General features: G+C 49.2%; 1 protein-coding gene across 2 annotated transcripts in view; it reads right to left on the bottom strand.

Annotated features, from left to right (window-relative positions):
• MINAR1 (membrane integral NOTCH2 associated receptor 1) overlaps nucleotides 1-11,434 on the bottom strand; it is a 36,109-nt gene extending 24,675 nt beyond the window's left edge. The window contains exon 1 of one of the 2 annotated variants that reach the window (XM_015101933.4): nucleotides 11,202-11,434. The gene's annotated coding sequence lies outside the window, so the exon portion shown is untranslated. Of the gene's footprint in view, nucleotides 1-4,286; nucleotides 4,660-11,201 lie in introns of those variants that run through there. The other variant, XM_060401670.1, reaches the window with a different exon arrangement.
• Between the last annotated feature and the right edge of the window lie 4,548 nt (nucleotides 11,435-15,982).

Raw genomic sequence — 15,982 nt, 5'->3', positions numbered from 1 at the left:
ATCTGCATAAAACCTAAAGCACGCATATCCTTTAAATAAAACAAATCCACACTTCTAAGTACTTATCTCAAGGCAACAGTCAAATACGTGTAAAAAAGAAAGTGCTACAAATACATTCTCTTTACTATTGCTTATAATAAGAGAAATATCAGCAATAACCTTTGTAGCTAACGATTGGTTATATAAAACTGTAGTGCTTCAATGTGATGAAATATCACACAGCCACTATAAGCCATGCTGAAGAAATAAACGTATTGATATGTTTAATTTTTAATGATGTATTCTTAAGCTAAACAGTGTGCCAGTAAATGGCATACTGTAATATGATATAAAATTGTCTATATGCACACTTTATAGACCAAAATGTTATTAAAAATTATCCCTTGGTGCTTTTTCCTTCCCTTTGTTTTAGGTCTGTATTACTTAAATGCTTGGAATGTGTGATTTTCTAATAAAAAAATAATGAAACAAGGATTTTCAGGAAATCCCAGTAAGGGGAACCCGGGGAAGTAAATTATTACCTCCGATCTTTGGTGTTCTCACCTAGAAAAGGAAGATAGCAATTCCTCTTCCTGGGATTTCTAACATGGTCAAAGGAGACATTCATGATTTCATTCAAAAATCTTGTAAATGGCATGTGTCAGGCATAATTTCTATAACTACTGGAAATATAACAGGCTATTCAAGCAGATTAAAAAACAACAACTACCCTCATGAACTTATATGCTAGTGAGGAGACATATAATAAGCAAAAGAGACAAATAAAATGAATAGTATATTAGATGGTGGAAAATACTATGGAGGAAAATAGAGGAGGATTTAGAAAGTAGGGGACCAGGGGTAGGGACTGCAATTGTTAAAAAGATGTTCAGAGAAGTCCTCAGGGTAAAGATTACATCTAAGTGGAGCCCCCAAATAGGCAACAGAGCCAACCACATGCCTAGCTGCCTTTCATGAAGAGGAAGTCAAGCGTTTGGGCAGAGCAAATAGCGAGTGCAAAGGTCCTGAGGTTGAAGCATGACTGGTGTGTTTGGTTGGCCAGGAAGGCATTTTATACATCATGATGTGCAAATAAACACTATTTACTACTTTACTGTCAATGATACAATATTTATCTCTAAGGTGACTATGGTCTTTATCAAAATGTCCCCCCAAAATAGCACAGACACCTCTCACATTCCATTTTAGAGTGAAACAATAATGAGACCTGGGAGTTCCCTCAACTTCTCCTCTCTCCACCTAAAGCTATCCTTCTAAGGTTAGCCTCCCTCCTAACCTTTACTTCCTAGGAAGAGATGAGGCCCTGGACCAGATGATGACTGTTGGGATGGAGAGGGACAGACAAGTACCCCTGAGGGGAAGTCAGAATGTTTCATAACAGAAAACAGGATAAGAACCCTCTGGTTTGGGCTTCCCTGTGGTCCACTGGTGAAGAACCTGCCTGCCAATGCAGGGGACATGGGTTCAATCCCTGGTTTGGGAAGATTCCACACGGCTCAGGGTGACTAGAGGCATGCGCAGCTACTAAAGCCCTCATGCTCTAAAGCCCATGAGCCACCACAGTGAGAAGCCCGAACACCACAACTAGAGAGTAACACCTACTCGGGGCAATTAGAGAAAGCCAGAGCACAGCAATGAAGATCCAGTGTAGCCAAAAATTGAAAACAAACAACTCTCTGGTTCATTTCTCATTTAGGAAAGTTTCTCCTAACCTCTTTGCATGTATTTTCCTATATATGACATTTGAGGGGGGGAAATGGTATGTCATTTTTCTGCTTTGTTTTAATTTAACTGTTTGGTTTTATTTCAGTGATAAATGTAAATGCATATCTAGATGCTGCATGTGGTCACCTCATAACTGGGTATGGCTATGTGGTCTCAGGGACTATACGCACTGTGGGGACAATGTTGAAATTTTATTGCTGTGTTTCCAAAACTGCAGTCTAAGAGGAAACTTTGGGCTTCATGGATTTGTTTTAGAGAGGATAGAGGTGTTTTGTTTTTTTTTTAATATTTATTTGTTTATTTGGCTGTACCAGGTCTTAGTTGGAACACATGGGATCTAGGTCCCTGACCAAGGATTGAACCCAGGCCTCTTGCTTTGGGAGCACAGAGTCTTAGCCACTGGACCACCAGGGAAATCCCGAGAGGGAAGAGTTTTAGGATTCAAGAAACACTGACCAAGGTGTAGAGCTGATCAGATTGCCCAGAAAGTCCACTGCCACCAGAAGAAGTCAAAGTTATGCCTCTGGGTCTGCAAAATTCTGTTGGCTCTTGACACTTAGGTGGCAAATACTCATCATCTCAGAGGTTGTGCTGTATTATTAATAGTTGCTTATTGCTGTCCTATGTGCTAAATCGCTTCAGTCATATCTGACTCTTTGCGACCCTATAGACTGTAGCCCATCAGGCTCCTCTGTCCATGGGATTCTCCAGGCAAGAAGACTAGAGTGGGGGGCCATTGTCTTCTCCAGTGGATCTTCCCAACCCAGGGATCAAACCCATGTCTTCTATGTCTCCTGCAATGGCAGGTGGGTTCTTTACCACTAGCATCACCTGGGAAGTCCCGTATATGGGATCTTCTTATTGCTGCTATAACAAATACCATAAATATAGTGGCTTAAAACCATACAAACTTATAGTCTCAAAGTCCAAATGGACTTTTTAATCCAGGTATTAGCAAGGGCTGAATTCCTTCCAGAGGCTCCTCTAGGGGACAATCTGTTTCCTTGCATTTTTCAGCTCCGGGAAGCTGCCCACAGTCCCTGACTCATGGCCCCTGTGTCCATCTTCAAAGCCAGAAATTACATCATTTTGAGCTCTACTCCAGTGGCCACACCTCCTTCACTAGCTCTTCTGAATCCTCTTTCCCATCTGTAGGCTCTTGTGTTTGCTCTGAACCCCTCGATCATCCAGCATAATCTCCCCGTCTCAAGATCTGAACTTAATCACATCTGCAAAGGACAGGTCACATATTCACAGGTTCCTGGGTATTAGGACATGGCTATCCAGGGGGTGTGGTGAGGGCTAACCTCTTTACCGGAGGGCCTGAACCCCTAACAACCAGTGCACATGCAGAAAGAAGGATGGTCTGTCCTCTTCACTTTCTTATATTTAGAGTAGACACAGCTGGAAGGTTTGCAGTCCTTCTCGGAAGACAAATGCTTTGCTCTAGTTGATAAAACAAGATCTGGTTTGCCCAGCCTATCAGCTAGAACCCTGTGTTGACTGGCAGCTGAAGATAAAGATAACTGGTGATGTTGATAAGGACTCCCTTGTACTATAATCCTGGAATTTATCCTAAAATCCTGGACACATGGAAGGCCACATTGTCACATCCCTCCCCCACATTTTTCAAGCTCACAGCAACCCTGACCCATGCCTGCCTGGGCACCTGAGACAAAGAACTGGTCCAGCCCAGGTCCTTCAGCCATCCGGGACCTGGCTGTGACTCCCGGAATTCTTCCTGTGGATGGGGATGTGGTCTCTGACTCGGATCTTCCCCTTCCTCTAGCAACTCCAAACAGCACTTGTAAAAGCGGAGAATAAACTGGAGCCCAGGCCTCAAGCCCAGACATTCTGACCGGGCAGAGTGGGGCAAAACCTGATATCTGCTTGTATAAAGATCCCCAAGAGGCTCTGGTACCCTCGACACCGTGACAGTGGCTTGGGAATGCTGGACTAGATGTATCCTAGCAGTGATGACCCTGATACTTTTAATCATCTTCAATCTGCTCATGAGCTCCTCCAGCTAAGCCTCCTTACACTGAAGTACAGAAAACAGCGGAAGTCCCCTCCTCCTTCCCTATGCTGTCCTTAAGCTGAGCCTCTTTCCAGTGGCCACACCGTAATGTTGACTCACACGGAGGTGATGGGACACTGAATCATTCCACTTTTCCATCACGCAGCAGCTCTGGAGCCAGGCTTTCCCAGCCCCACAGAGAGCCTTCTGAATCATCTGAAGTGACAGCCAGTCCCTGCTTCACACAACAGTGCTACTGCACTGCCCAGCTCTGTGCCAGCTCCTTGCCGGCCATGGCCAAGATGGGAACAAGATACTGTCCCGCCCCTTCTGGGCTCAGGGATCAGAGGGAAGCACAGACTAGCACTGGTCTATCACAGCACAGCGCAGGGAGTGTGCCCACGGCTGTCAGACAGAGCAGGAGAGAGCCCACCACCCAGGGCACTCACTGTCCATCCCCACTCACTACCCACCCACACCCCCACCCACACCCCCACCCCCACCCCCTCACTACCCTCCCCATTCACTCCCACCCACTCAATACCTGCTCTCCATTCTGCACCCACAATGAAAAACGACTCTGCATTCCCTTCAACCCCAGCTCCAGAAACAGGCCGCATTGCTGAGTCTCAGCTGGCCTCTCACGGCTGCTGTCAACCCTCCAGGCTTCCAGGAGGGTCCAAAGCCCTTCACATTCCCATGAATCCCTACTGACTTTTGGTTTGTTTTCTCAGCTGTTTGCTTGAAGTCTCCTTAAGTAACCATAAAACAGGCATGCTTAGCATCCTGCTTAAAATTTTTCTTTCTCAAAATCCCAGTGATACTGCAGAGGCCCCAGCGCGGTCATCACAGCACATCAGCCTCTGGGAGTCAGAAGTGCCCTCCAGGACCCGAGGGGAGAGGCAGGAAGAAAGATCACAGCAGACAGAGGAACCCCAAGGAAGACACGCATGGCAGAGGGGAGGTGGAGGGCTGCAGGCTGGGAGCTTCCGTAGTGCTCTGTTCTCACAGGCCAAGCCAATCAAAGAGGCTGCCAGGAAAGTTCCCACTGCTGAGAACACGGGCAACAGAGCCCCAGAAAAGTCACACGGTATTCGTGCTGGACAAGTCACGTGCTAAGGATGGTACTAAATGGCAGGGGGGTGGGGGTGTCTGTGCGTCTTTGCGTATGGAGTGCATTCAGCAAGTGGTTTTCGAACTTGGATAAAGAAGGAAACATCAGGGCTTCCCTGGTGGCTCAGTGGTGAGGAATCCACCTGCCAATGCAGGAGACACGGTTTCAATCCCTCATCTGGGAGGACCCCTGCCTGTCCCAGCCATAGGACACCAGCCATTCCACTGACTCCCCTACATTTCACTCCAAGCTCACAAAAGAGCTTATTATCTGGCTTCTAATGGGCATTTCTCCCTGATCAGTGAGCACATTTATCAGATTCACTTTATTCGCACGCATCTATTAAGCCAGCAGTTTGTGTCTTATGCATTAGGCCTCCGGCTATCATGCTTTTGCATGTGTGCTCAGTTGCGTCCAGCTCTTTGGGACCCCAGGGACTGAGCATGCCAGAATACTGAAGTGGGTTTCCATTGCCTCCTGCAGGGGATCTTCCTGACCCAGGGATCAAACTCAGGTCTCCTGCATTGGCAGGTGGGTTCTTTACCACTGAGCCACCTGGGAAGCCTTGGTTAACCATGGGTCCTTCTGTAAAAGACTGGCCTGGGTATATCAGCAAAGGAACACTTTAACTAGCAAAAATGACAGCTACACACCTCAATGTGGGAACCACACCAAGGTTCAAATCTTCATGAAACTCTGTCTCAGCAACCTCTGGCCTTTGAGGATAACACTCGATCCCAATGTGCTCTGATCACACACCAGTGTTGTCTTAAGCTCTTTTACGTGCTGCATCCATCAGAACAGACTAGGTTATACTGTAGCAAGACTGTCCCTGGATTCCAAGAGCTTGAAACCCCAGTGGTTTATCTCTTATCCATGGATGTGACCTGCATGAGTCAGCCAGGGGTTCTGCTCCTCTCCACCTTCAGCCTAGAATCCAGGCCGAGAGGCAGGCCCCGCAACGTTTGCAGGATCCTAGTTCCTGGCCGGGGTAGAATCCAGGGCCACAGCAGTGAGAACTCCAAGTCCTAACCACTGGACTTCCAGGGAACTCCCATGGAGCTTTGTCCCTGGAGCAGAAGAAAAGGAAGAACAACAAGTGAGGCACCTGCCAAAACTCTGACAGCTCCCAGCCAAACAAGGCACAAGACCACATCTAATTTCAGGGGACAGGGGAGGAGGAAATGGTAACCCACTCCAATATTCTCGCCTGGAGAATTCCATGGACAGAGGAGCCTGGCAGGCTACAGTCCATGGGGTCGCAAAGAGTCAGACACAACTGAGCACACACAAATAGAAGGAACATGAATGGGAAAAAGTCCAAAAGGGACTTCCTTATATATATGTGTGGGTATAGCTGATTCATTTTGCTGTACAGCAGAAACTAACATGACATTGTAAAGCAACTACACCCCAATAAAAAATTAATTAAAAAAATAAAATAATAATTTCAGGGAGCTGCAATCCACCACGTTCCCAGAAGGACAGAGAGTGAGAATCTTTATTAGCAGAAGAATAACCATCACACACATGGTGCTGATGACCTCTTGGAGCAATCAGTTCCCAACTTTAACTAATTTAAAGGTTTTTCTTGCAATGAGCCAAAATCTGCCTGTGCCAGGCCATGTTCTAGGCACTGATATACAACAACATTTCCCTGGAGAAGGAACTGGCAACCCACTCTAGTGCTCTTGCCTGGAAAATCCCATGGACAGAGGAGCCTGGTGGGCTACAAACCATGGAGTCACAAAAGAGTTGGAAAAGGATTTAGTGATTAAACAACAACAACAAATATTCCAAAGTCCCCGTCCTCCTACAACTTATACTGCAGTGGTTCCATCCATTAGTTCCCACTGAGTCAAAATGACTTTACTCCTTTGTTGTCTCATCCATTCAGTAAGCATTTACTGAGTACCTAATTCCCTGCCAGGTACAGTACTAGATTTCAGGAGCTTTCAGGCTGAAGAGGACACCGTCTTTCAGGAGTCCACATTGTAGGGGGTTAACTAGACATCAAGGAGGATCAGCTACTAGGATCAGGAAAGGTGGGTGACATGCCAATGACACAGAATTAGAAGGCTACAAGCTGGGCTTAGAAAAGGCAGAGGAACCAGAGATCAAATTGCCAACATTCACTGGATCATGGAGAAAGCAAAGGAATTCCAGACAAACATCTACTTCTGTTTCATTGACTACAAGAAAGCCTTTGACTGTGTGGATCACAACAAACTGTGGAAAATTCTCAAAAAGATGGGAATACCACACCAGCTTACTTGTTTTCTGAGAAATCTGTATGCAGGTCAAGAAGCAACAGGTAGAACCGGTCATGGAACAACAGACTGGCTCCAAATTGGGAAAGGAGTATGTCAAGGATGTATATTGTCTCCCTGTTTACTTAACTTCTATGCAACTACCTCATATAAAATACTAGGCTGGATGAGTCACAAGCTGGAATCAAGACTGATGGGAGAAATATGAACCTCAGATATGGAGATGATACCACTCTTATGGCAAAAAACAAAGAGCAACTCAAGAGCCTCTGCTGCTGCTGCTGCTGCTGCTGCTGCTGCTGCTGCTGCTGCTGCTAAGTTGCTTCAGTTGTGTCTGACTCTATGCGACCCCATAGATGGCAGCCCACCAAGCTCCACCATCCCTGGGATTCTCCAGGCAAGAACACTGGAGTGGGTTGCCATTTCCTTCTCCTAGATGAGGGTAAAAGAGAAAAGTGAAAAATCTAGCTTAAAATTCAACATTGAAAAAACTAAAATGGCATCCAGTCCCATCACTACATGGCAAATAGATGGGGAAAAAGTGGAAACAGTGACAGATTTTATTTTCTTGGTCTTCAAAATCACTCTGGACAGTGACTGCAGCTGTGAAATTAAAAGATGCTTGCTCCTTGAAAGGAAAACTATGACAAACCTAGACAGCATATTAAAAAGCAAAGACATCACCTTACTGACAAAGGTCTGTACGGTCAAAGCTATGGTTTTCTAGTAGTCAGGTACAGATGTGAGAGTTGGACTATAAAGAAGGCTGAGCACCAAAGAATTGATGCTTTCAAACTGGGGCACTGTAGAAGACTCTTTAGGGTCCCTTGGACAGCAAGGAAATCAAACCAGTCAATCTTAAAGGAAATCAACCTTGAATATTCATTGAAAGGACTGATGGTAAAGCTGAAGCTCCAATATTTGGTCACCTGATGAGAAGAGCCAACTCACTGGAAAAGACCCTGATGCTGGGAAAGATTGAAATCAAAAGGAGAAGGGGGCAACAGAGGATGAGATGGTTAGATAGCATCACTGACTCAGTGGACATGAACTTGAGCAAACTCCGATGGTGAAGGACAAGGAAACCTGGCATGCTGCAGTTCATAGGGTCACAAAGAGTTGGACATGACTGAGCAACTGAACAACAACAACAACAAGGAACCACAATATTTCATTTCCGACACTCAGAGGGGGGATATGCACATTCTAGAAAGAAGCCTTCTAGGGGTTCTCAAACTGGTTCCAAGAGAGTGCTTTGGAAATTACCCTGGGAAGTGAACAGGCTGCCATGTCCCTCCCTCATCTCTAATCTGTTTCATGTACTTAACTTTCATATAAGATTCAAGTTAAAGAGTTCTATTCTTAGAGAGAAGAGGGGAAAAAAACTAATGATCTATGGGACCATTAACCACTGGTGGTCCAGTGGTTAAGAACCTGCATTCTGGGGCTTCCCTGGTGGCTCAGTGGTAAAGAATCCACCTGCCAATGCAGGAGAAGCGAGTTTGATCCCTGGTCTGGGAAGATCCCATATGCTGCAGAGCAACTAAGGCCATGCGTCACAACTACTGAGCCTGTGCTCTAGTGCACAGGAGCCGCAACTACTGAGATCATGTGCAGCAAATATTGAAGCCCACTCGCCCTAGAGCCCTTGCTCCACAATAAGAGAAGCCACTGCAATGAGAAGCCTGTGTACTGCACCGAAGAGCAGCCATTGCTCACCACAACTAAAGAAAGCCCGCGCAGCAGTGAAGACCCAGCACAGTCCAGAAGAAAAACTGATGGTCCAGGCTGATGCTCTCTCATTTTATAGAAACACACAGAAAACTTAAGTAACTTACTGAGGTCATATCATGAGTTAGATGCATGCCAGAGGCTGCCTGCCAACTGCCTTTGCCTGTCTCTAAACTCCATACCCACCCCCCATCCCCTTATTTTTCAATTTATACCAAGTCTGCAGCTAAGTTCCTGATGTCAATGGGGAAAGCTAATCAGTGGGCTTTAGCGGCACAGCCACAGGGGAACCTGGAATCTTTCCCGGCTACTTTGAGAATACACATCACCACTTGGCAGAAGCAGACAGCAGGGCCTTCCCCTTTCTTCTCCTGGTCATCAAGTCCCAGCTCAGCAGGCGCCAAGCCATAGCTGCAACACTGCTTTCTGCTTCACATTTTTCAGGATCCAAGAAAGGACTTATCTGGGGGCTCCTGAATGAGAACCGCCGGCCTGAGACCAGTTCTGTGTGCAGTGGACAGAGACAGGACAGACATCTTAACCTCACAGGAGCGACTGAATGTTCCAGAGAGAGTATTAGAGAGTTAATAAGCTGCAAAGGCTTTTGGAAGCTGGAAAACCACATCAATTTCGCCTCTAGCATTGGCTGGAGTGGCGGGTGGGGGGTGGTGGTGTAGAATATTATATTTGTAAAATTCAAAAAGAACACATCACTGACAAAGAAACCTCTGTCTGTCTTCCAAGTATTAAGTGCTATACAACACTTCCTCACCAAGCTCATCAGAAATGCAAATACACTGTTTGAGCTATTATTTGCCTGGCAATTTATTTGCACATAGTCTCAGATTTATACAAGCCTCTCAGACAAGTACAGTAAAAATCAGACTCTTTTTACCAGACAGTCAAGGTTTTCCTTCCAGGTAAGAAAATCTCTCAATTTGTTTGTTCTCCAAGGTCCCTCCTTCTCTCTCCTGCACCTCCTTCCTCTGTCGCCCCTAAAAGGAGGGTGTCCAAGTCTCCCTACAGCATCAGAGCATCAGGCACCCCACTCTCTTTAACGTCCTTCTCTTATCTCAACTGTCCTCAAAATACTGCTGTGAGGGTGGCATTCCTACAGATATACTGTGGTCACAGCAGCCTGCCAGTTTCTACCTGCAGAGCATCCGGACCAGGGATGCTGGTGGTCACAGGACTGGGAAAGAAGGGTCATTAACCAAACATCTCCATCTGGGCGAGGTGGTAGTGACAGCTTGTTTGGTGGAGAAAGGAGTGCATAACCTGTCTCCATTAGCTGCTCTCAAACAACTGGCAACTCTTGATGCCATGCATAAGACCTCAGCCAGCCGAGCAGCAAAGCTCCCCCATCACAGCCATGAGGGCAGAAGCATGGACTCTTCTCTCTCTGGAAACCACCCCTCCCTCAAGAGAAATGGGTTGGAAGCCTCTGAGATAAATCATTATTGTTTATCGCAGAGACTCTCTATCCCCCAGCTCAGGTCTTCCCCACAGGATCCTTAATTTCCCCTGAAAAGCGCTCCTGAACCAACCATCTTCCCTAGCGTGCACACAACAGTCGAACATTGCCACAGTCTTCCAGCACAACGGTGGTGGAGTGGGCACTGCTACAGTGAAGCTGCTCAAATACAGGGAGCTCCCGACACCCTCGGGAGAGTGGACTAACGATCGCTCTGGCTGGATGTGTCAGCCCGGAGGAACGCTCGCATTCAGAGGACCAACAGTCAAGGAATGCTGCAGGCGTACGAGTTAGACGGCGGCGGCGGCCGCGTGTGAGCGCGCTCCCCGCCCGCCAGGCCCGGCTTCTGTGTCGTCTGGCCGGTGAAGTTGAACAATCTTCTCTCCTCGGGAAAACCAACGATCCCATCCCACGTCAACGTGACCGGAAATCTCAATTTAAGAATTGAATGTACTGGTCGGTCCGGCTCGGGTGGGTACCTGGCGCCTCTGATGTGTCGGGCTTTTTGTACATTAGTGCTGGCCTATTTAACCCTCAAGATACCAGATTCTACAAGGGAATTTTCAGCCATGAAAACTTGCCCCAAACCGCATGGTCCTCTCGCGTCGACTCTCTTCCTGAATCCCTGATCTCTCCACCAGGTGTGGTCAAACCCAGCACCACACACACGCACCTTTCCCATCACAGCCCCCAGCGCGGCACCCCGCAGGCAGCCGAGCGGAGGCGCGGAGGGGAGCCGGCGGCTCGGGACTTTACATCCCGCGCGCGTGTGCGGCGAGCCGCGAGCACACGGCGCACACACCTCGCACCGGCACACACGAGCACGCGTGCGCTCCCGCCCCCCGCCCGTCGCCGGCTCTCCGAAGTTACCTCCGAGGCTCCCCCGGCGCCGGGCCCACGCGGCCCTACAGGCTCCCACTTCTTTCCCGCCGTGGTCCGCCCGATCTCAATCGCTGCGCCTGGGGAAGGCTCCGGAACCCGCCAGTCCCCGCCTCCTCTCGGGCACCCCGGGGTCCGCACTCGCGGCGGCACCCCGGGGTCTGGGGCGGCCGTGGCCTCGGCGCCCCGGGTCGGGCTCTGCCCTCACCTGCGCTGCGCCCACAGGGCTGCAGCCCGGGCCGGCGCACCGCGGGGGAGGCGGCCGCTCGGGCTTCTCCCGGGCAGCCAGCGGCCGGCACCGGCTCTCATGGCGCTCGGGCTGGCTGCGGCTCCGGGACGCGGCCTCGCCCCCCGGGCGGCCCCAGCCGCGGTCTTTGTGTCTCGGCCGGCGGCGCCGCGTCACGGGCTGGCGGGCGGTGAGCTGCGCGGGCCGTGAAGCCCTAGGCGGCAAAGAGCTGGGCTCGGCTTCCCCATCGTCGCCCGCCCCGGGCGCGCTGGCAGGCAGGGCGCACTGGCGGCGACTGCGCGCACCCGGGGGACGGAGGGGGCGGGTCCGGGAGGGGCGCGGCGGACGCGCAGAGGGGCTGCCTGGCTGGAAGCTGCGACCGGGGAGGGCAGGATGGGGGCCCCGGCAGAGCTCGGAGAAGGCGACGTCCGCTCGGTCCCGGGTCGCGGCTGCGGCTCTGGGGAAGAGCGAGCGGAGGCTGCGCGCTGGAGGGAGCCCGGCGGTCAGAGCCACAGCCGGGATTCGCGTCTCCCCGCTCCCATATGCTGAAGGTGACTGCGGCCCCCAGCGGCCGAGCCGGGGCAGCGAGCGGCGTCCTCGCCTCGCCTCTTCCCCGGGTGCACTCGGCTCCCCCTTCCCTGGCCTCCGGTTCCGCAATCCTTTGCAAGACCAGGGCAGAGTGGTCGCTCCGCTCATTGATTTTCCCTCTTGGCTGGTCTGGGCTTAATTGGTACCCAGATTGGAGCGACTGGCGATCACGTGACCACCCCTTCCCCAAACACACACACACACACCAACATACCAACACACACACACACACACACACACACACACACACACACCAAGCCCAGTGAAACTAGCCAGGGTGGGTTTCCAAAAGTCAAATTGGATACAGCCTTCAGAACTGGAGGCCTGTCGCGAGTTCTCCCCGCGCGCTGCGGTGGGGCTGAAGCGCTGCAGCTGGCTCTGGCGCCACCATCTCTACAGACCCTGGCCCTGCGGTGGGGAAGCGCCCACGAACACACTTTCGGTCCGCTCGGCCAGAAAAGCGCAGAGAGAGTGTAGTTTCAGAATCAACAGATCCCATTGCAGAAGGAAAGCCAAGCCCCCTACCGAGTCGCGGAACAGAACTGCTGCGGAGCGCGCCTCGGTAGGGAGGGACACAGCCCCCTCCTAGGGCTGCAGTCGGCGGGCGGCTTTTCCCGGAGTGCAGCCAGGGTACCACCACAGGCGTCAGCTACCTGTGGTCTGAGCGCCGGCCCCGGGGGCAACGAGGAGCCGACTTAGCCTTCCTTCACGCGCTGCCTGGATGCAATTGGTGACAGCGCTCTAAAAGTGAACCTGCTAATAAACGGATACTTTAATGCCTGATCGGGGTGGTAACTGTTGACAGCTTGGTGTTCTCAGAGCTCCACTTGTTCCTTAGTGTAAAGGGTGTCGACTAAGAAGTTCAGTGATAGCTTAAGTGACCCTGAGCCTCCCAGAATCTTCAGTGACCCTAGAGTTCAAAGGATAATTATTTGAGACTTAAGCAAAAATATATACATATACATAAATAACTAATGAGAACCTACTGTATAGCGCAGGGAACTCTCTGTGGTGACCTGAATGGGAAGAAAGTCCAAAAAAGAGGGGATAAATGTATACATATGGCTGATTCACCTTGTTGTACAGCAGAAACTAACACAACATTGTTGTATATATATATGATTTAGTTGCTAAGTTGTATCCGACTACTGTCACCCCATGGGCTGTAGCCTGCCAGGCTCCTCTGTCCATGGGATTTCCCAGGCAAAAATACTGGAGTGGGCTTCTGTGTCTTTAGAATTAGAATTCTTTAGAATCAGCCTGCCAATGCAGGAGACACAGGTTCAGTTCCTGGGTGGGCAAGATCCCCTGGAGGAGGAAATGGCAACCCAGTCCAGTATTCTTACCTGGAGAATCCCTTGGACAGAGGAGCCTGGAGGGCTACAGTCCATGGGATCACAAAGAGTCAGACATGACTAAGCACCTAACACTTTCACTTGCATAGTTGCTTTACAGTGTTGTGTTAGTTTCTGCTGTACAATAAAGTGAATCAGCGATATATATGCATATATCCCCTCTTTTCTGGACTTTCTTCCCATTCAGGTCACCACAGAGCATTGAGTAGAGTTCCCTGTGCTGTATAGTAGGTTCTCATTATTATACACAGAATCAATAGCATATATATGTCAATCCCAATCTAGTAATACATGCCACTTCCCTTCTTCCTCACCTTAGTATCCACAAATTTGTTCTCTGCATCTGTGTCTCTCTTTCTCTCATCCAAGTATTAACTAGGCCCAACCCTGTTTAACATTTGAGATCAGATGAGATCAAGAGTGTTCAGGTATGGTCATAGACTGTGTCTCAATTTCTGCCCTGAAAACAGGTCCATTTGTACCATTTGTCTAGATTCCACATATATACGTTAATATATGACATTTGTTTTTCTCTTTCTGACAATATCTGTTCCCAGGGGACTTCCAGCAGTGGCAGGGGTTTCAGGTACAGTGATAGGTTTATAACACAAATTGGAGGTGGGAGTGGGGTACAGAGCAACTCCCAACCCCAATTCCTTTCCTGTGAGTTACATGGGTAGAGACTGGGGTCAGCAGCTTGGCAGTCGTGAAATGAGGCCTGGAAGGAGATGTGAATCAGAAACACATCTGAAACAGGGGCTGAGGTCTTATGAATTCTCCCCGGATCCTCACAGTGGGTTGCTACTCAAATATCCTGCAGACCAGGGGCCTGTTTAGACCAAGGTGAGTCTATCAGCACCAAGGTCATCTTCTGAAGGCTGGGCCCTTGGCTGGACACACTCCAATCAGACATGAACCCTCGGGTTCCACTCTTCAGCTTTGCACTTGGCCTTTCCAAGCAGAAGCTGTTGCGGTGGGATGTTTGCCAGGCACAAAGTGTGGGTATTATTCCTTCAGTCATTCCTCATTCTTTGCAACCCCATGGGCTGTAGCCTGCCACACTCCTCTGTTCATGGGAATCTCCAGGCAAGAATACTAGAGTGGGTTACCATTTCTTCCTCCAGGGGCTCTTACCCACTGTCTGAGCCACCAGGGAAACCCACCAGGCACAAAGGACATTTGTTGATTTTCTTGTCTGCTCAGATCCTGAATTCTCTTCCTATCTTGGAGGAAATTGATACTTTGTGAAACTTCAGTACCCTCTCTCCTCACGGACCCCCTGCAGATAGGGCCAAAGCTTGGCCAGCCCAACGCTCTTGGCCGAAGCTGTGAAACTGAAGCCAGCAGTGGTGAAAAGAAGCTGGTGACAGTCTTTAAATTGTGCCACCCCTTGTGGTTGTGACATCTAGGGTGCAATGGCCTGAGTCCAGTACTGGGAATAGCAGAGCCCCTGACTGACTCCAGTTTCACCCCACCCCCGATTTCCTCAGGGAATTTTCCAGGTGTGGTTGGAAATTAGTCAGTGTTCTCTAGAGAAACAGACCAATAGAATGTATACAGTATTCGTTGTGGTGTGCGCTCAGTTGTGCCTGACTCTGTGACCCCATGGACTGTCACCCACCAGGCTTCTCTATCCATGGAATTTTCCAGGCAAGAATACTGGTGTGGGTTACCATTTCCTTCTCCAGGGGATCTTCCTGACCCAGGGATCGAACCTGCATCTCCTGAGTCTCCTGCATTGGCAGGTGGATTATTTACCACTGAACCATAATGAGATTTATTGTAAGGAATTGATTCATGTGATTATAGATGTGCAAGTCCCAAGACGGATGAGATGAGTCATGAAGCTGGATACACAAAAGAGCCAATGATATAGTTTTAACACAAAGGCACCTGCAGTCTCTGGGCCTTGGTTTCCTCAGCTGGTCCATGATTCGCTTGCGAAGATGCTGGGGTGCACTGAGGGGAGTCCCTGAGCCCCATCCTAGCTGGTAGCGTAAACCTCCTGATGAGTGAGGCTTCTAGGACCAAGGGAGGAAGGTGGTGGGAAGGGAAAACGAGCTTTATCCCTTTTTTTTTTTTTTTTCCAGTTCATGTGTGATATGGGAGAGGGGAGAGACAAGGTACCCTGGTACAAAGGTGAGTGGGAAAATCAATAACTTTTGGGCATGGCGGTCTAGAGGACACAGAGCCTCCTAATTGCCTATTGATTTGCAGGAACAAGATACATAATAGCCACATGCATTGTTACAGGAAAAGCATGACTCCTTTCTGAGATTGCAGTTACACAATAAAGTTCAGACAATCCATAGATGTTATTGCTTAAGTTAGAAGATGAGAATTGAAACAGGAATCCTCCCAGAGAGAAAGAACTAGGCCTTTTTTCTATTTCAACAGCACCCAAGCCTGGTGGGTGACAGTCCATGGGGTCACAAAGAGTCAGGCACAACTGAGCGCACACCACAGCCAATACTGTACACATCCTATTGGTCTATTTCTCTAGAGAACACTGACTAATTTCCATTTTTGTGGATTCTGATCACGGATGTATCCCAGGCACTAAAACAGTGCCTGAAATATAGTTTTGTTGTTGTTGTTGCTTA

Source organism: Ovis aries, chromosome 18 (genome assembly GCF_016772045.2).
Source record: "Ovis aries strain OAR_USU_Benz2616 breed Rambouillet chromosome 18, ARS-UI_Ramb_v3.0, whole genome shotgun sequence".
Lineage (NCBI taxonomy): Eukaryota > Metazoa > Chordata > Mammalia > Artiodactyla > Bovidae > Ovis > Ovis aries.
Note: the sequence above shows the minus strand (reverse complement) of the source record. Positions and strands in the feature narration are given on the sequence as shown.